Source organism: Lactuca virosa, chromosome 5 (genome assembly GCF_052849685.1).
Source record: "Lactuca virosa cultivar CGN04683 chromosome 5, Lactuca_virosa_CGN04683_v6, whole genome shotgun sequence".
NCBI classification, from domain to species: domain Eukaryota; kingdom Viridiplantae; phylum Streptophyta; class Magnoliopsida; order Asterales; family Asteraceae; genus Lactuca; species Lactuca virosa.
The window spans coordinates 88,704,118-88,726,036 of NC_136430.1; positions in this window are offsets into that span (position 1 = coordinate 88,704,118).

Sequence of the window (21,919 nt, forward strand, 5' to 3'; positions counted from 1 at the left end):
TGGGACTGTGAAAAGAGGATCATTGGAGTGATGTTCAATTGATCTATTTTACAAAGTAAAGATCATAGACAAACATAGTATGCATACTTGGTGTATGGCATGACTAGTGTTTAGAAAACATAGTGTACATGCTTGGAGCATGGGACAACTATTGTTTTAAATTCAAGTATAAAGTTGGTAAAACCGAAACAATGAATAATGAGTAATCAGTATGGTGATAAATAAAAGTGTTTATTTATATTCATAGGGTTTGATACCATATTTGATTCATTTATTCTTGTGTTTCACTTTGCATGTTTTGACTTCCATAATAACTAAGTCGCTCTTCCTGAATGATTAAGTTATTCAAACCATCCACAGTCGGTCATATGTTGGAAGTAGATATGAATCAAGACTGTCATGGGTTGGTTTGTAGAGGTCCAAGTTGGTGGACAAAGTGGTGCTACAACACTCATGAGTGCTCATAAGTTCTGAGTATTGGATTGAACCCGCGCTCATTTGAATCACTTCATGGATTTTATCATGAGTGATCATGAGACGATAATATCTTATATTCTTCAAACCTAGAGATATGAGTTGTTACTGTGAGTTGGTTATGCATTGATTGCAGGAAAACGCATCGGTAACTCGATGTTATAAAACGTGCCTTTGTGTATGATTCAACAAGTAGTAGAACAAGCCATATGAGTCGAAGTTTATCCATTCCTTTTAATTTCGCGATAAAAGCGATATATGTGGGCCCCTCGATGATTTAAAGATGATACATGTGAGTGCTTGGCCAAGCCAGGACTGATTTGATTTGTTCAATCAGTCAGTCATCATGAATCGGAAATCGGGAAACAACAAATGGACAGAGAGAATGATTGATAATCCATGTCTCAGTCCATATGATATCTAGAATGGAGGAATATATGATCCCTTATCTAATGTACAAGTCATTGACAATGGTCAGAGTTCATCGACAAGGTCAGAGTTCCACAGAATCTTTTGAGAACTACGATTGCTAATCGGTTCCTGAAGTCATACGCAATAATAGTTTTAGACTTATCCAAGTGGGAGACTGTTGGATTAATGTCTAAGTCCATAACTATAATTGGTAAGACTTGACCCGACCCGGCATGGTCCATTTGGGTTGCATGGCATCATGCATTTGGATAGACTATAATGAGAGAAATAACACTTAAGGTTGGTTAACATATTATAAGTTCTAATATATTAATAAGGTTATTTAATTAGTATTGATCAGTAATTAATTTGGAATTAATTAAGTGATCAAAAGGAGACTAAATTAAATATATGGGTTGATTGTGTAAATCATTCATTCCTATATATGTGGGCTTGTGATCCAAGATTCCTTATGTTGGACTAAGTCCATGGGGTGACCCATGGATACTCCATGGAGGTTAAAATCCATGGAGCATAAGGAATGGGTAAAGTTATGAGTTACATGGTGTAATCCTAATAGCCACCATATAAAAGAATCCCATGGCTCAAGAAATCGGGCACTAATGTGTGAGTGTGAGGGCTAGACGATTTCAAGGAGTGTTCAAGTTTCTCTCAAGTTATTCCAAGTGTATTTGGTGTTGTGTGAACCATTTGAGGTGTCACACTTGGGGCACTAGGCACTCAAGCTTCATGAAGACATTCTACATCAAAGAGGTATGTATTATATCTTGTTATATTTATTATTTTGTATGTTAGATTAGGATAATACCTTAGATGTTCATAATTGTATGTATAATAGAGAAAACATAGATCCAAGGTATTTAGGGTTGCATGTACACTTAGGAGTGTTAGAATGCTCATAACCCAACAGCCTCAACTCGTCGAGTAGAGACTGAGATCGGCCACGTGATTTTAGAACCAACTCGACGAGTTGGTGGACTCAACTCGACGAGTTGGAGCTGAGTGTGAAAAACCTAATTTTTAGGGTTTGCGTACTATTTAAAGGACCTTAATTCCTTTACCCCTCCTCCCTCATCACCTTACCACCCAGAGACAAACCCTAATCAAGTTACCTTCCATCTTGAGAGTGTGTTAAGGCTAAGAGTGTGTGTTTTGGTGCCTTCCTTGAAGATTGAAGAGCTTGGAACAAGAAGGAGTCTGCAGATCTGACATCCATTCAGTTGTAGCAGCTATTTTAAGGTAAAAAGCCATTACCTTGATCACTTGTTTATTAGATCTGTCCATTAGAGAGTTTATGGCCACTTCTAGCTTCTTCTTGAGTCATTATTGGTTTTGAGCATGCTTTGAAGCTAAGACTTCTTATTTGGACACTATTAGGCCCTTTAGGCCTACAAACTCAAGCTTTATTAAGATTTGGCCAATATTCATGCCTTAAACCCCTTATTAAGCCTTGTTTTGGAAAATTTAGCCCCTAAATACCATGCATGGATGTGAATCTTGCAGCTTTACGTGGTATCTCAGCCCTAGAAGGCTAGATCTAGAGTTTGGGGCCTTAGTCTCGCTTAAAAGCGTCTGAATGAGAGTAAAGGCTGGAGGAACTCGACGAGTTGGTTAGGGTTTTCCCCGATATTCTGGATTCTGTGAAAATTCGACGAGTTGGTGAGACAACTCGGCGAGTTGACTTGAATTTTCCCGATTTTCTGATAACAAAAGGAACCCGACGAGTTGAGTCAACATGGACTGTTGACTTGAGTGTTGACTTTCGTTGACTTTTTAGGGTTTGGTCAAATTGTGGACTTTGGAGACCATGGAGGGGTAAAATGGTCTTTCATCTTTTCTGAGAATTAGTAGAGGAGTTAGCTTAACATCTTTGGGAGTTGTTAATGCAAATTGTTAATTAGAGATGATTGTGATATATGTAGGCGGAGTCTAGACCGACAGTTTGAGTACGAGACATACTTGCTTTACTTACGAGGTGAGTATTCTCACTATACTTACCTGAGTGGTAATTACTGTGCGACCGGAGGGTCTTATCTGTGTTATTGACCGGAGGGTCTTATGTGCTTATACTAAGACATGTGATATTATGCATTCTATCTTTGCGATTTATGTTGTATATTATTTTGTGCATTTATTGAGATAGGACAAGAGGGTCCCAACCGAGTTGTGAGACCGAAGGGTCCTCACTGAGATACAGGACTGGAGGGTCCAACCGGAGTCGTGAGACCAGAGGTTCTTCACTGAGACACATGACCGGAGGGTCGTTATCGAGATATAGCCATGCGAGCCGAATTATTATTTGTGGTATTTAGGGAACTCACTTTGCTTACAGGGTTGTGTGAAATGTGTTTCAGGTACATCTCAGGATCGCGGCAAGGCGCCGACATGATATTACACACCAACTTGTTGATTTATGTTTTGAGGATTCTGGGATATGTGACAAACAGTTTTTGTGGTTGTGTTTTGAAACCTTTATAAATTGAGTATGAGAGATGTTAAACTGTGTTTTGTGTGGAATTAAAAATGAAAATTTTATTTCAAAATTTAGAGTGTTACACCTTATTATGAAGGTTTTGAAGTAAAAAATGAGGAATTGGAAGAAGTAGAGGATCCAAAGTATCAAACTGGACAAATCATTGGCGTCCATGTCGAGCCACCGACTTTAAACAAGGACAGCTAACTGAGAGGCAACTCAGGGGTATTTTCCTCATTTATTTTGTAAAAGTTTCGTATGGAATTTCATGTTTTTATGTTCCAAGGTTCTTAGAATACTTAGGGAAGTCTAAAAAAATATCTCATGGGGTTTAGAAGCGTGCAAAATTGAAAAAGAAAGAAAAAGGTTTCCGGATTATTCAAGGGATTCTACGGCCGTGGAATGCATACCCTTTACCATTCCACGACCGTGGAACGGTATGTTCAGAAAAAAAATGTAACTTTTTAAGTAAAGTCCCTCATTTGTCTTTGCACTCATGACTTCACTACTCTTGCTTTCTCTTCTTCGCTACTGCCGACACTCCAAAACTCACGTACAAACACTTGATTTTGGTTTGATTTTCACTTCCATCTAAGATCAAAAGGTATTATTTCTTGTTCCCTAACGTGTTCCTTCTTCCCCAACATGCATTAAAGCTTCTTCCATGGAGATTTTGAGCTATATGAAGAGCCCTAGAATTTATGGGTCCGAAAATTTGGTTATATTTTGTTAAATTGTTTGTAGATTAAGCTTGGGGAAGCATAAGGGAAGTGATTCCAAGCATCAATTTCAAGTGGAATTATAAAAAATAAGGTATTCTACTTCCGATTTTATTTTTCTTGCATTGTTCATAAAATCTTATTTTTTTGTGTGTTCTTGGCTATAAGTTGTGGTTCATTGGTTGTATTTTGTCTATCAATGTAATATCTTCACACCAAAAAATGTCCACATCCCGTAGAAACACCTCCAAAAGTAGTTCCAAATACCCTAGAGTTGTCCCATCTTCAATCAATGCTCCCAATCAACATAATCCACTGGTCCAAAATCAGATTGGTGTAGAATTTTCTACACCTGAACAAGAAACTCGTTACCATTCTCTAGGAGGTAGAATTCGGGCAACCTAAAAATTTGTGGACATTCCTACCCTCCGGTCTTTACATATTGACACTGAAATATGCAAGCTTCTCATGAATATTGGGTGGGAAGGTATTCTCTCAGTCGGTGATGTGGGTTACGTGCAAACCATGTTAGAATTCTTATTTTCTATTAAGTATAATCGTGACACTGAGTTCTTATCCTTGGTGATTTCAATTGCAATCACCAACTTCACAAAAACCAAATTTGTGAGATTATTGGTGCTTTGACCCACAACACATATGGTCCATTTAGAAGGTTGAATACCACGTTCTTTCTTGACTGTAATCATTTTTGGAGCATAATTACCAGACTTGAGTACAAATCCAGTTCCGCCAAAGCTACAACTGTTATTCATCCCATGTTAGAGGTTTTCCACTGGATCTTTGCTTCCATCTTATTTCCTCAAGAGTAATTCATCAAAGTTGGACATATAGAGTTGGAATTGTTGTGGTGTTCAGTTTATAGCCCCAATATTCGTCCTGATTTTGGGGAATGGGTTATCTACAAACATCTAAAACTCAACAGAAGAAACAGTACGCAGTTACACTGTGGTGGCATGATTACAATTATCTTAAAACATTCTGCCTTAGGAATCTAGTTTCCTTAAATCCTTGATGTTATTCTAGGTGGACGTCACCTAACCACTACCATGTTCCATAATACGCAACTTCTACGAATGGACGAGCGTGATATTTACTGGAAAGTTGAGGGTGCAGACTATCTTCGCATTCATAGTCGAAATCGGCAACTTCTGACTCTCACTTACCCACTCACCAACATGAGATGGTGTATTGAATCCAATTTAGGTGTTCCAATTCCCGGAGCTAATCTCGAGCTTGATGCAGATGAGCCTATTCTCGATGTTCCTATTCATGATGTTGACCTGCCAGTGCAACAACAGCCTTTCATGCATCCTCACCATAATATGTACGTATCCGAATTTAAGCTCTTGCACACTAATTATAGACGCCTCCATCACGAATATACCAATCTTAATGAAAGTGCTTGTGAAATGAATACGGAGATGGTGGAGTTGAGAGAAGAATTTTATGCTTTTAGAGAAAACCAACAAAACACAACTAGTATGTGGACACCCTTATGACTGGCATGCATTGAGTCCTTTGCTTAGGTGGTCAACCCACACGACCACGATATTACCCTGCATACCTACCCTAATACCCTTCACAATATCTGCCCATCACCCACCTCACGATCCTCCTCAGTAGTCGGTCCCGCTCTCTTCCCAAACATCAAGTACGATGCATCATTTTAAGCATAGGGAGGGGTAAATTCCATTGCATTCCATTCATTGTATTTATTTCATTGCATTCCATTCATTGCATTTATATATAAAAAAAAAGAAAAAAAATTACATAAAAAAATTTAATTTCATTGCATTGCATTTTAAAAATATAAAAAAATGCATTAAAAATAATTACAAAACATAAAAATACAAAAAGATTTTTCCTTTTCATTTAGGTTTTTAGGGTCATTTTCATGCATTTTTCTCTCTTCTTTCTTATCGTCTCTAGGATGCCTTTAACTTTTTGTCACAATACACGGTTAAGTTTAAAGTTTTGTCTGCTTATACCCCATATACATGTGGTGTCACTAATTTGTGAAACTTTAGAACTATTGAGAACACATTTATTTGTTAATTCACTTAGTGGCGGTGCATTAAGGTGTTTTATGACAAGCAACTCCTCTTATATAATTTGGGTCACAATAGGTGATAATCAAATATAGGGCATTTTAAAATACCCGTGAGTACATCATTGTGTGAATCAGTAATGCATGATACGACGCATAAGTTCATATTTTTTCTAGTTTCGTTCTTGGTTTTATTTTGTTAATCGTTTGTATATATTTTTGTTTTTGCTTTATTTTGTATTATCTAGTTTAGATTCATTGACCTTTTGTTGAATTATATATGTTCTTTTGGTTAAACAAAATAATAATAATAATAATAATAATAATAATAATAATAATAATAATAATTTATGCAACTTTTGCAATACTTATCTTGTGTATTTTGAAGTCAAGTCAATTTTTCCAAAAAATTGTTGTTGAAGTTGTTTGTCATTTTCATTAAAGTTTAGTAGTTGTAAATATTTAGAAGTTTGTTGCTATTTTGAACCAAATTGTTCCTTAATGTAAAAAACCGCGAAGTCATGAAAGGTGGATTTCAAAGTCAAATCTTTACAAGTTTGTATGCCTCATAAAAAACAACATAGAGTTCTTCAAAAAGTCAATTTATCAAGTTTTGTATATAAGTTTTTTGTAATTTTTTTTATCTTTTGTTAGTATCTATTTCTTTTGTAAATGTCAAGTGATTATATGTATATATATGTTGCTTTCTAAAAAAAAGAACCGAGCCAAGCCTTTCTAGATTTGTCATGATGATATTTTCACATGAAAATCGTTTGTGTTTAATTTTGTTGGCTCGTTTAGTGTTGATATTTTATTTGAAGCCAACAACCATGTTATACGGTTCTAACTTATTAGCTTTGTACGTTTGATGTTTGTATATATTTCTTTTGCACCCTTATTATGGCTTAAGGATTTATCTCCTACTATGGATTGCCGAGAGTTGACACAAGATTTGGAAGATGATATTAAGATTGTGCAACTGCAAGCTGTTGAAGAGCAAGGAGAGAAGACTAAGAAGAATGGGATATGCCTTACCGATGCCTGATGCCCTCCACCTTAAATAACGAGTGTAGATTATTTGATAGGTGTGATTTCACACATTTTGTAAAATGAGTGCGTACACGAGTTGAGTGCTTCAGTGAATATGCCCTATAGATTAAGATGCACCTTCCTTGTCAGTAAAAATTACTAGGAGATGCCTTATACTATGGTTATATGCATTTAAACCGAGTAATTGGCAAATCCTTGTGTTCCAAGCCTTCTACTGTCCTGATTTGGAATGCAGTACATTTGTGTGTATATGGGGTATAGGTTGACAACGCTTTAATCAAGATTATGTTGTCGGGATGAATAACTTGACGCATTCATTCCGAGGGCGTGGAGTCGATGCCGACAGTTTTCTATGACTTTCCAACTTCCAATTTAAAGAAGTTTTTTAGCCATTTTTAACATAACTTCGACCAAGACTTCACAAGGGGTGATTTTCATCAATTTTATCATCAATTATCACTTTGTAAAAATTTAGATTTCGAATTTGTAAGTTTGTTTGAAGATTGAACTTTGTTGAATTTATGCTTTGATTTAGCCATGTATGGCTAATTTTTCATCTATTTTCGGTTCTAGATCCTTAAACACTTGTTGTTAGACTTTGATGTGAACTTAATTTCATGTTTCTATCTAGTAATATTTCATTTGGTCTTCATTATATACTTGATTTGTACTCTTTTCACTTGATCAATGAATTAGGGTTCATATTGTTAAATGTAACTCGAGCATTTGGAGCATTCTCGTGGAGCATTTGGATCAGGTTCATGGAGCATTTGGAGCACTTGGAACTCAATGGAGGACTTGGGGTTCATGGAGCATGTGACAAAGGAACGGATCATATAAAAGGGGTTTGAAGCACCTGGAAGAGGTTTGGAGTACTTGGGAGTAATATGGAGCAACAAAGGGAACTTGTTGCGCCATCTGATAAAGGGTTGGGCCAAGACGGATGTTGTTGCACCAAGGGCATTCCTTATTGCGCCAAGCTACTCCCTATTGTGCCATGGGGTATCCTTCTTGCGCCATGGGGTATCCCTGTTACGCCATGGAGTATGTTGTTGCGCCAAGCATGGACTTGTTGCGCCATGTATGTTCCTATTGCACCAAGGTGGTGATGTTGCTCCAAACTATATGTTCTTGGGCCACACTTGAAGCATGTTGTGCCATCCATACACTTGTTGCACCATCATGGTGCAAGATGGCCCATCTTGGTCCCTGATGAGCCAAGTATGCTATGAAGTCCTCTATGATGATCAAGATCGTTCAATGATGCTCAGAAGTTGGTATTGCTCATGGATTACACCATTTTGTGCCACCATGATGAATGTTGGGCCATTAGTGTTCATGATACGCCACTTGTACATCATGATGCTCCACTATGGCACAAGGTGCTCCATCATGCGTGTTATAACATCCCAAATACCATATACCATACATAACAACTGGGCCATACATTCCATACATACAGTGAGCCATACATCACAAACATATCCATAATCAAGTAAGGTGCTATGTGCCAAACATAGTCTTGCTGTTATGCCACGGGCCGCACGTGGTCTTTCTTGTCAAGCCTGGGGCCACTCCCTGGGTCTTACAGACAAGTGCAAAGGGCCACCCCCTGGTCTTCCATGCAAGCATCATAAAGACAACTAGCATACATACTACACTACTTGGATAATCAGCAAATAGTGTGCCAGGAGCCACCTCCTGGTCTTTCATTCATAATAGCATACAGTGTGCCAGGATCCACCTCCTGGTCTTTCATACATAATGCCTAGGGCTAACCCCCGGGTCTTCCTACTATACATAATATCATGCAGTGTGCCAGGAGCCGCCTCCTGGTCTTTCATACATAATGCCTAGGGCTAACCCCCGGGTCTTCCTACTATACATAATATCATGCAGTGTGCCAGGAGCCGCCTCTTGGTCTTTCATACATAATGCCTAGGGCTAACCCCCGGGTCTTCCTACTATACATAAACTAAATGGGCCGACATTGTGGCCGTAGACCCATACAACCAGTGAGGAGACTCACCTCGCACCGCTGAAGACTAGCTGAACACTTCTGGCTGCTAACCGGCAGCTCCTGAACTGTTGATCCTTCGGCTCCCCGAACTATCAATACCCAAAATAACACTTAAACTACAATACCCTAAAAAGTCAAAGTAGGTGAAACTTGGTCAAAGTCCATTTTGGTCAAAGTCAACATCCAGTTGAGTTGACTCGCCGAGTTGGTCCACCAACTCGTCGAGTCCCTATTCTTTGAAAATGATACAACCCCCCGACTCTACTCGTCGAGTCTAGCAAGAACTCGACGAGTTCACCTTCAACCATAACATCGGGACCATCTTCAACCGACTCGCCGAGTTCATCCTTGAACTCGTCGAGTTTATCTTCATCATATGAATGTGTCCAGTCTATGACTCGCCGAGTTCTATGAACAACTCGTCGAGTCCGTCCTCATGGGTTGGGAGATTGCCTTGGACTCGCCGAGTTCATCCTTGAACTCGTCGAGTACGATGATCTTCAAGTCCATAATGAACCCAACTGGCTGAGTCCTCTACCAACTCAACACACACTCGCTATCAAAAGCGTTTTGGGCAAGAAAACGGCTTGACTCGCCGAGTCCTAAGAGCAACTCGTCGATTCCTCCTAAGTCCAAATCTATTCAGACGATTTCAGTCGGGCACAAAGCATCCAGGACCCAGATCTAGCCTTCTAGGGTCGAAATAATACGTAAAGCCTCTACCTTTACATCCATCAATGGCCCTTTTTGCTCAAAAGGCCATAACAACCTCTTAAACCTTGCATGGGGAGTTCTAATGGCATAAAGCTTGCACCTTTATGCCTTAACCACTCTTAGGGACCCCAGATCTGAAAGGATCTTTTCTTGGGACATCCTTGTCCCATAGATCAAGCTCCATGGATCAAATCTCTAATAAAGTGGACATAAATAGATCTAAGAGATGGTGTTGCTGGATCTACAAGTTCCTCCTTGAACCTTCAATCTCCTTCTTCTTCTTCTAGCCTCCAAGAACACCAAAATACTCAAGAATGGCTCCCACACTCACCAAATGATCTAGGGTTTCGTGGGTTACGTTCTGGACAATGGGGGCTGGGAATGGAACCAAGAGGAGGAGAATAAGATGCTTAAATAGGGTGCCAAGTCTCGAATTTTAGGGTTTCCCAAACCCTGACCAACTCGCCGAGTCGGTCCTCCGACTCGTCGAGTAGGTCACGTAACACGTGACCCGGAACGCGCTCCTACTTGTCGAGTCACCCCACCAAGTCGACGAGTCGCCTTCTGATTTTTGAGGTTTTCCTTTCCTTTCTAGGTCTTCTTAATTCGGGGTGTTACAACTCTCCCCCACTTAAACTAGACTTCGTCCTCGAAGTCCGCTACGGCCCACTACTCCGCAACCTCTCATGACATTCCTAATCGCCGCATACCTTACCTGCTCGGTCCAATCCTCGAAGGACTGCTTTTGTTGTCTTTCCGTCCAGTCTTCCTGAGCGAAATGCTATACCTCGAAGGTATCTTTATGAGAACCATCGAATCACTACAAACCTTGAGTACATCTCCCTTTCCCAATCGACAATCCTGCCGGTACTCTCCGAGTACTTACGCTGGACATCTAAGGGGTTCACCCCTTTTTCCAGCGCGGTCACAGGCTTTCCCAAGGCAACTTCCATAAGCAATAACCTTCTCTATCTCTGAGTAGAACCAACCCTGTGCTATACTAAATCTCCAGTCACTCCCAGTGCTGGTTCCTTCACTGTCAACTACTAAATGCTTCCTCTTATCACGCCTCAATGCTGAACGCCCAACCCAACGGATGGATCAGATAATCTTTCGAGTAAAAGATTCGTTCCTGCAACGGTTAGACTCAGACGAGAGTTGCGCAACAGAATCAAATCCTTCCCTCTGAGATTATTTAACCCTATTGTGAGAGGCGTCGCACCACTCGGTCAACTAACTGCTCCATACAAGAATTCCCTTATCGCTACCTCTGTCTAAAAAACCCGCAATCTCTTATCCGCTTTCCGGATGAACCGAGACCACCCTGGTCCCAACTACTCTGTCGGCTATCAAAAAAATATTGGATCCTACCTGCTTGCCGAACTCAATCATGTTGTGGCCTACTCACATCCGTGTGGCCTGCCCTGACCTAGTTTAACCTATCTAAAAAATCCCGCAAGCGAGACACACCCCTGACACATTCTTACTACCGAATCGGAACCGATAAATGCTACGAGCCACCCCGCAGTCTCACTCTACCATTATACTAACAGCTAACTGACTAGTGCTACGGGCCACCCTGTAGTCTTACAATACCAAATCTACGGGTCATACCTCAATCTTACTGTACTAATTCTACGGGCCACACCGTAGTCTAACTATACTAATATACGAATGCTACAGGCCACACCGCAGTCTTACAACATCCTTACTCTATCTGCCAACTAGTGAATGCTACGGGCCACCCCATAGTCTTACAACACTCCTACACTGTCTGCTAACCATTGCTACGGGCCACCCCACAGTCTTGCCACACTTCTCCTACTATCTGGCCCCTTGTGAATGCTACGGCTAACCCGCAGTCTTCAACACTTCCCACGCTGTCTGGCTACTAGTGAACGCTATGGTCTGCCAATGATCAGAGAGACATCCAAAGGGTACATGGTACCTTCGGATCAGGATTTGATCAGGCATGTGTTCCTATCACTTGTCATTACGTAGCAAAACTGATCATCAAATTCAACTTGATGTCCTGCTTTACATAGTTGGCCAACACTGATGAGATTGTGTTTAAGGCTTTCTACATAAGCAACTTTCTGAATGGAAAAGTTCCCCGTAGTGAGAACCTCGGATGACCCCATTCGCATTGTTGCCGAATGTGACATTTCCACCATTGCATATAGGCCTGAAATCCCGAAGGTATTGTAACCTTCCGGTCATGTGCAAGGAGCAGGCACTGTCAATTAACCATTCATCTTCTTGTTCCTCCTTGCACAAAGCCTGAGAATTACACGGTTAGTTTAGGCATCCAAACTAGTTTGGAGCCTGGGGCAATTGGTGAATTGCAGAGTGATGCATGGACCGAGGTTGCAGGGACGGGTCTCTTGTCAACTTTTAATCCTAGTCCTGGATGTTTGTGCAGAATTGGAGTGTTGTGAGTTTTCGAAAAAGTACGAGGTTTCTGACTCCGACTAGATTTGACATAGGATGAATTCTTTTGACAACTACACTGACATTTACAAAAAGAGATTTTGTCATTTGCTCTTACATTATGCTTGGTCAGCAGTCTATAGGATGAATTGGACTTGTTACCGGTCCGAGGTTGGTGATTCCTGACATGAGTGGTGTTGGATTTTGAAAAAGTTTGTTTTTGAAAAGGTTTAGCACGTGCAAATCTTTGAGTCCTTTTCGGTGGGTTTGGTAGGATACCCTTCCACTTGTTGAAGTTTTGACGTGACTTTAAAAGTGTTGGTGTGGGTAAAATACCTTTCCATTTAGGATCATTTGAGGAATAAACCTGAAAACCATTGTTTCGAAAGGACTGAACACCCTTTTGGGTTGTGTCAGAAGAAGCAGGAATGACTTTTGAAGCTGGACTTTCCTTTTTGTTTGTTTTCTTGGAGGGAGAGTTTTTTGAAAAGTAGTGTGAGAAAACAAATTTTTCTGGACTCTTGAACTTTGGAATTCTGACATGCTTCTTATTTTTTGAAAAGATTTGTCTGTTTGTGCCTCGAGATCTAATTTCCTCTTTGAAGGCCTTTTTGGCCAAGGATTTTGGTGAACCGCAGTCATTGTTGTTCAACTGCGGTTTCCTAGAATTCTTAGAATGATTTTGAAAATGTGGGCTTGAGTCATCTGAACTTGAAGATTCTGGGATCTGAGAGCATTGACCCACTTCAAAGTTCTCTATAGGTAATTCATGATAAATCGCCTGAAGAGTCACAGTTCCTTTTACTGAGGATTCCGTTAGTGACGTTTTAACTATTGCAGAGTAAGTCTGAGTTGAGACTGCGATGGGACTTTTGTGGGACTTTTGACTATAGTGTGATACACTGCGGTCTGAGGACAGAGGTGGAAAGCCTTTTGAGACTTCGGGGCCCTCAATGACAATTTCTTCATCAACTACGGAGGATGTTTGAGAATTTGGGTAAATGGTGCCACAGATAGGGATGAGATCACTTGTGTGACCCGAAACCTCAGGCACAATTTCCTCAATGACACAATTATTGCTTAGATTGTGTAGTCTACCGAAGTGAGTTTTGATGTCTTCGGGAAAGGTCTTGTCATTGACTGGGAAATGAAGTTCTCCGTCTGGAGGAACATACAGTCTATCTTTGTTGAACCGGGGTGAGGAATCCATTGCGGTAGGATATCCATTTGACCAAGCCCAATTGTATGTATTGTCCACGGTTCCATTATTCACTAAATTTTCAATGCTTCACTTTCATTGAACAATTTTTCGATTAAAAGATTTAGGCGTACAATTTCTCTCTGAGCTAAATCTCTTTGGTTCAAAGCTATCTCTAATTGTGTTTCACTTGACATTCTTGCATCTTTCTCTAACTCTAAGTCTTTTTCTAACATAGCCAATTTGAGTCTTTTGTTATCTAGGCGTCCTCTTACATGGAACATCTCTTGGGACGCAATGTTCTTCTCATCTAAGGCTTTGTTATAGTCTATAAGGACGGCAGCACACGTGTCATTAAGATCATCTATGTATGGTTGACAGTCATGCATGCTATAGTTTAGAGTATGGATCATGAGTTTTACCTGTTCGACGATGCTTAGAGTTCCATCCTTTGCCATGTAGCAGTAGTTCTTTTCCAGCTTTGTGGACTCATCATCATCCGTAGTTGCCAGCATGCAGATTTTCCCTTTTCCTTTGACACTGCTGATGGCTTCATCTTCGTCTCCGGATGACCAAACTTGATGATCTCTTTTGACATGGGCTACGTATGCCCTTGCCTTTTCCTTATCTTCCAATTCTTGAGCCATTCTAAGGTAGAATGCTCTATCTTTTACTACATTGGCCTTACAATCTCTTGCAAAGTGATTCTCTTTGTTGCATTTGTGACAAATCACTACATCAGTCTTGTCTGCAGAGGTAGTACCGGAGTCAGTGTTCTGAGGAGACTGCGGTACCTCCTTTGGTTGATTATTTTGAGATTGCGGTGGTGGATGAGAACTTTTGGGATATCGAGGATGATTATTCTAGGAACTGAAGTTACGGTTGAATGGAGGTTTGTTGAACTGTTGATTCTTGCGGAAGGAAGGAGGTGGTAGACGGTTGAACTGTTGGCTAACCAGAGCAATAGCCTTCTAAAATTCTTCTTCATCATCATACTCTGAATCAGCTTCATATGACTGCGGTGGAGTGTCATACGATGAAGAGTAGGGTGACTGCGGTGGAACTTGTGCTATGAGAGCAAGTGGTCCTCCGAAGTCAGCACAGTCTTTGAGTACGGTGGATTCTTGTGCTTGCAGCTCTCCATAGAGCTTGTAGAGTGACAAAGAGTGAATCTTTCTATCGCCTTGGACTATCATCTTAGCCGTAGTCCAATGTCTTCCCAAACCATTAAGAAACTGAAGGTTTGTTTTGATGGTTACTGCGGATGGTGCCCGCATTGGATAACTTGGTGACTATCAGATTGAACCTTTTGAAGGAGTCTTCCAAACTTTCGCCGGTATGAGCTTTGAAGTTGTTGAACTCATTGAGTGAGGTAGTAAGCTTTTTGTCTTGTTCTTGTTCTGAGCCTTCGTATAGATTCTTGAGAACTTCCCAGATCTCTTTTGCTGATTTGCAATTTATGATAATATCGAAGTTGTCAGGAGCAACTCCACAGGAGATTTCATAAAAAGCAACAACATCATTTTCCATTTTATCGAGATCATCCTTGGTGGGACGGCTCATAACTGGTTGACCTCCTCCTAGTCTGGTTATAGCACCGTCGGTTTGGACAGGTGTAAGGACTGGGACATGTGGTCCTTCTTCTACGGATCGCCATACATCTCTACCAAGTCTCCTTAAGTATCTTTCCATTCTTTGTGACCAGTGATGATACTCATTTGCTACCAGTATTGGGGCTCGGTTAGAACCACCAACACTGTTGGAAACGTTCAGAGATAACGATTGTGCCATTTGAAATTGTTTTTTTTTTAAGAAATGAGCTTTAGTGGTATAGAAGGCCTTTTGAGAAATCAGAGTTTCGTTTTTAAAAAAATCAACCACTATGGCTCTGATACCAATTGTTGAGAGAAAAACTTGGAGACACACTTGAACAAACGTTAGAACAAGTGGATTGCGGAATAGTTAATCTCGAAGGATCTAAAAGCTCAACAATAATATTAATAAGCTATAGTTAGATAGTTAGAGAGTTAGTTGCGGAAAAGTAAAGAAATAGAAATGACAACAATTGTTATATCAAGTATACACATAAGTTGATTCATAACAAGGAATGCATTCAAACCAAGTTAATAAGGAAGATCAAACTTAGTGATTAAGTCACAGAAGACTTGCTCCGGAGAGAGGTTATAATCAGTTATGTTCTAGGAAGAATTGAGAGTAAGAAGGGATGAGTAATAAGATAGTGAAATAGAAAAGATAACTTAGAGAAAAGTATTCAGAATAGATGCGTGAGTTATCCGTATTGAATACAAGAGAATGAGCTCTTATTTATAGAGACTCATGAAGTACACTAGATTACATCTCTATGAGTAGCCATGCAAGGCATACTGGATAATAGAGTGTATTACAATAAAGACAAGTAAAGTAATCTTGCTAAGTGACTGCGGTAGGAAGAGACTCCGGTTGCGGTAGCTGATGAAGAAGCTTGACTGCGGGTGCTGTATGGATGCGGTAGCTGAAGAGGTTGCGGTAGCTGAAATTCAAGAGGTTCACTTTTTATGATTCAACACATCCCGCAGTCTTACAACACTTTCCATACTGGCTACTAACCCGAACACCCCTATAATCGAGCATACAAGCACAATCTAGTACCCCAAGCTGTACTCATGTCCTGACTGATACTGCCAACCGATTCTTCTGAAACCTGCTATCAGACATCCCGAGAATGTGATCTCACTATTGGCAAGTTTTCCGAACTTCCAATTCACACTATCCTCAATTCATACAGCCTCCTGGGTCTTCTTTCCCCCTGACAAGAGAGAGAAACTTACCCCATCTTCAAAACCGCTCCTGCTTCTAAGTACAAGATCGTTTCTCCCTCACTTAGCTTCGACTAAGTCTTTACTGCATGCGAAAATCTGAGGATTTCCATTCCTTCCTCCCTTACACGATATGCATGCTAACTACCAATGGCTTAATCTTGCTAGCGATCCGCCACTAGCCCACTCCAAAGATCACACAATCACTGAAGACTAGATGAAAGCTTCCTGAAATCCCGACACTAATGACCCCAAAAGCTTAACCTGATGTCCTTTCAAACCTTAAAGTCGAATTAGCCGATGCTCAGAGCAACTTCTTTAGCGATGGACTGCTTCTCTTGATGTTTCTAAAAGTTATCCCTAGCACAAGAACTGATCTTCGCCGAATCCTGACGATGGTGGATAATCATCCTGCTGAACCCTGACCGCAAATTTTCTCATGATGCTCCTGAACGGATCTTGGCCGTAACCGAGATCACACTGAACCCTTCGAACCAGAAAAGGGAAATGACCTTACACTAGCTACTAAATTCCCGGTATGCAATTGGCATATGACATTTTCCGCAAGCACAATCTGAATACAAGAAGGGAGATAAATCATACACACAATTACCCCAGACCGAGGCAAGAACAATCATAATACATATAGAATCGAAAAGGGCAACTGATACATACCGACAACATTGCCTGCTGTAATCCGAATCTCCCTCGTCTGTCACTGCAAGGCCCTACCCCCTTGCCCATCCGTAATCCTCAAAGTAGTCGGGGCAGTCGTACTTTCTGCTCCTCCCCTCATCGTCGGGCAGTCGGCCTTCCAGTGGCCCACCTGATTTCAGTGAAAACATAATAGGCTTACGCCCTGCGAGTAGTCCCTGCTGACGTGACCATCCCTGCCATACTTGTAGCAGCCTGAACCCCTAGAATGACAAACTCCCTCATGCAGTTTCCCGCACGTGCTGCACTAACTTCGGCCCTGCCGTCCTACCAATCGCTGGTCTGAAGTCTTGAGTCTCTTCCCGAGATCCTCCAAAGTACACATCTGATCTGACCCCCTCTTCGCAATGTGCTCCAAATCGATCTCCCTCTCACGCGCCCTGGAAGTCATAGAATCCAAGGTCGGGCATGCCGAGTAGCTGACATGCTCCCGAATGTCAGCTCTCAACATGTCGTGATAGCGGGTTGTCCGCATCTCCTCATCTCCCGCATACTGAGGCACCAACAAGGCCCTTTCCCAGAATTTGGCGGTAATCTCCGCCACTGTCTCTGTCGTCTGCCTCATGTCGAGGAACTCCATGGCTAGCTGTTGTAGCTTCACAGCCGGCGCGAACTCTGCCCTAAACCGAGCCACAAAGTCTGACCAAGTCATAGCCTCAATGGCTGAGGCTCCCAGAGTATCACCAACCGACTCCCACCAATCTCTGGCTCTGTCTCTTAAACATCCTGCAGCGTACCGGACCTTCGACCCCTCAGGACAGAAGCTAATCAACTGAGCAGACTCCATGTCTGCAATCCATCTCCTGGCAACAATGGGGTCTTTCACCCCGTGGACGTCTGGCGCACCACATCCCCTGAAGTCCTTGAACGAATGTGTGCGTGTCCCCGTCAAGCCTGATGCCATATTACTCCTGAACGCCCTGAGACGATCCTCCATTAGCTCAATAATCCCTTCCTTGATTGAACCGCAAATCACCGGGGTCGACTAAAGGATATCTTTCATGATCTCAGACGCGATGAACTCGCGTAGTCCCTCATCCACTGGCTCGGAACCTGCACCCGAACCTGATCCTGAACCGGATCCTGATCCTCCTGCTCCGTGTCGCGTAATCATCACCATTCTGAAACAAAACACATAATCGTCAGGGTCACACGTAACCTCAGAAGGTCTCACATTCTACAAGTTTCCTGGTTCTATCTCAGCCCTCCTTGACTCGAGTATGGATCCTCTGCTTTCAGTAGTACGGGCCCATACTACCTTCCACATTTATCTGTACTTTCCTCAAGGATTGCTTTGAGTTCACCAAGTCCCTTCTACTTCTGTTGCACTCTGTCACTCTCCTCCTAGGCTTTCCTAGGTTCCCGTACTCACCCAGTCCTCACCTGCTGAAAGATTTCCAGTAATGTCAACTAGCTACCTCATGAATATAGCCACATGCAACAAAGATTAGATAATCCTTCGAGTAATAGACCCATTCCTAGAACGTTTGGACTCAGACAAGAGCTGCGCAATAGGGTCAAATCTATCACTTTGGGATTATCCAGCCTGTGCCACATGTGACTTAGCATATTCACTTAATAGCTAGCTCACATTACTAAGAGTCCCACAAAGCACAAAGCAAGCAGCATTCAGACAATGGAACAATCTAACAATCATATTCCATTCAAACCATTCTATCCTCTAATCAGGAATCTATACATGCAATTCAAAGGCTCATACAATCAGGCATAACCTAAACAGGTTGTCCTATCACCGACTGATCAGTACTAGTATGCAAGTCTACAAGCACATATAATAGGCATATAAGGCATCCTCCTAGATCCTTAACCCTAATCTAGCATGCAGTTCTTATAATCATATCATAACATAACATAACATATATGGGTATCTTGGGGAAAACTTACTTGAGCTTGGCTGATTGCACGCATCACACACCTTGTTCTTTTCAAAGTTATTTTCTCTTTTCAAACTTCTTTTTATAAAAAGGGTTTTACTTTTGAAAATTTTCATACCAAGTCCTTAGTTTGAGTTCAGACACACCCGGGAGTGTGCCCGAATCCCTCAAACCAAGGCTCTGATACCAACTTGTAACATCCCAAAATTTCGAGACTAAAAATTTCATTTTTAATATGAGAAATACATTTAATAACTTTGTTCCAGCCAACGAAAACATCCCATTTAAAACAAATATCAGAGTTCTAATCCCAAAGATCATATAATGCGGAAATCATAGTGTGATGCGCTTCAACCGCCCCGAGCTCCTTCCTTTGAAAACATGAGTACCTGAACCAAAAGCTAAAAGTCGTAAGCACGAAGCTTAGTAAGTTCCCCAAATACCACATACCATACATAACAACGGGGCCATACATGCCATACATACTGTGAGCCATACATAACAAACATGTCCATAATCAAGTAAGGTGCTATGTGCCAAACATAGTCTTGCTGTTATGCCACGGGACGCACGTGGTCTTTCTTTTCAAGCCTGGGGCCACTCCCTGGGTCTTACAGACAAGTGTCAAGGGCCACCCCCTGGTCTTCCATGCAAGCATCACAAAGACAACTAGCATACATGCTACTCTACTTGGCTAATCAACATATAGTGTGCCAGGAGCCACCTCCTGGTCTTTCATTCATAATAGCATAAAGTGTGCTAGGATGCACCTTCTGGTCTTTCTTACATAATGCCTAGGACTAACCCCCAGGTCTTCCTACTATACATAATATCATGCAGTGTGCCAGGAGCCGCCTCCTGGTCTTTCATACATAATGCCTAGGGCTAACCCCCGGGTCTTCGTACTATACATAATATCATGCAGTGTGCCAGGAGCCGCCTCCTGGTCTTTCATACATAATGCCTAGGGCTAACCCCCGGGTCTTCTTACTATACATAAACTAAATGGGCCGACATTGTGGCCGTAGACCCATACAACCAGTGAGAATACTCACCTCGCACTGCTGAAGACTACCTAAACACTTCTGGCTCCTAACCGGCAGCTCCTGAACTGTTGATCCTTCGGCTCCTCGAAGTATCAATACCCAAAATAGGACTTAGACTACAATACCCTCAAAAGTCAAACTAGGTCAAACTTGGTCAAAGTCCACTTTGGTCAAAGTCAACATCCAGTTGACTTAACTCGTCGAGTTGGTCCACCAACTCGTCGAGTCCCTATTCTTTCAAAATGATACAACCCCCGACTCTACTCATCAAGTCTAGCAATAACTCGACGAGTTCACCTTCAAACATAACATCGGGACCATCTTCAACTGACTCGCCGAGTTCATCCTTGAACTCTTCGAGTTCATCTTCATCATATGAATGTCTCCAGTCTATGACTCGCCGAGTTCTATGAACAACTCGTCGAGTCTGTCCTCATGGGCTGGGAGATTGCCTTGGACTCGCCGAGTTTATCCTTGAACTCGTCGAGTACAATGATCTTCAAGTCCATAATGAACCCAACTTGCCGAGTCCCCTACCAACTCAACACACAACCGCTATCAAAAGTGTTTTGGGCAAGAAAACGGCTTGACTCGCCGAGTCCTAAGAGCAACTCGTCGAGTCCTCCTAAGTCCAAATCTATTCAGACGATTTCAGTCGGGCAAAAAGCATCCATGACCTAGATCTAGCCTTCTAGGGTCGAAATAATACGTAAAGCCTCTGACTTTACATCCATGCATGGCCCTTTTTGCTCAAAAGGCCATAACAACCTCTTAAACCTTGCATAGGGAGTTCTAATGGCATAAAGCTTGCACCTTTATGCCTTAACCACTCTTAGGGACCCCAGATCTGAAAGTATCTTTGCTTGGGACATCCTTGTCCCATAGATCAAGCTCCATGGACCAAAACTCTCATAAAGTGGACATAAATAGATCTAAAAAGATATAAGTCAAGATAAAGACTTGATTACCAGAAAATGATGGAAATGTGATGGTGTTGCTGGATCTACAAGTTCCTCCTTGAACCTTCAATCTCCTTCTTCTTCTTCTAGCCTCCAAGAACACCAAAATACTCAAGAATGGCTACCACACTAACCAAATGATCTAGGGTTTCGTGGGTTAAGTTCTGGACAATGGGGGCTGGGAATGGAACCAAGAGGAGGAGAATAAGATGCTTAAATAGGGTGCCAAGTGCCGAATTTAGGGTTTCCCAAACCCTGACCGACTCGCCGAGTCGGTCCTCTGACTCGTCGAGTAGGTGACTTAACCCGCGACCCAGAACGCGCTCCTACTCGTTGAGTCACCCAACCTACTCGACGAGTCGCCTTCTGATTTTTGAGGTTTTCCTTTCCTTTCTAGGTCTTCTGAATTCGGGGTATTACACGTGTTGCTGATGCTCATGGATTGTATGATATGGAAGAATGTTCCCGAAGATGCTGCATGGCGAATTGTGATTGGTCGACACCTTTCATGGGCCAATGGGCTTGGCCCGTTAGGGTTTTAGGTCTGATCCCTCAAGTATAAATAGGGATGCATGCTAGGTCATTTTGTATCTTGAATTCTATAGTGATAGGAGAATCTCTGAGTAATTGTACTTGTAACCTCTGTTTGATAGATCTGAAATAAAGAATACTCCCTTCCTGCCCGCAGACGTAGGTCACCTTGACCGAACCACGTAAATATTGTGTTTTGTGTGCTTATAGTTTTGCTAGTTATCCGCTTTACTTCCTAACACATATCATGGTTGTTAGTCAAATTATGAAATTTGTACATGTTTTATGATCTGTAATTGGTGAAAAACACTTAATTGGTTTCAATGGAATCAAAATTAGTGTAATCAAAGATTAACTGTTCATACTCCCGAGCATATTAG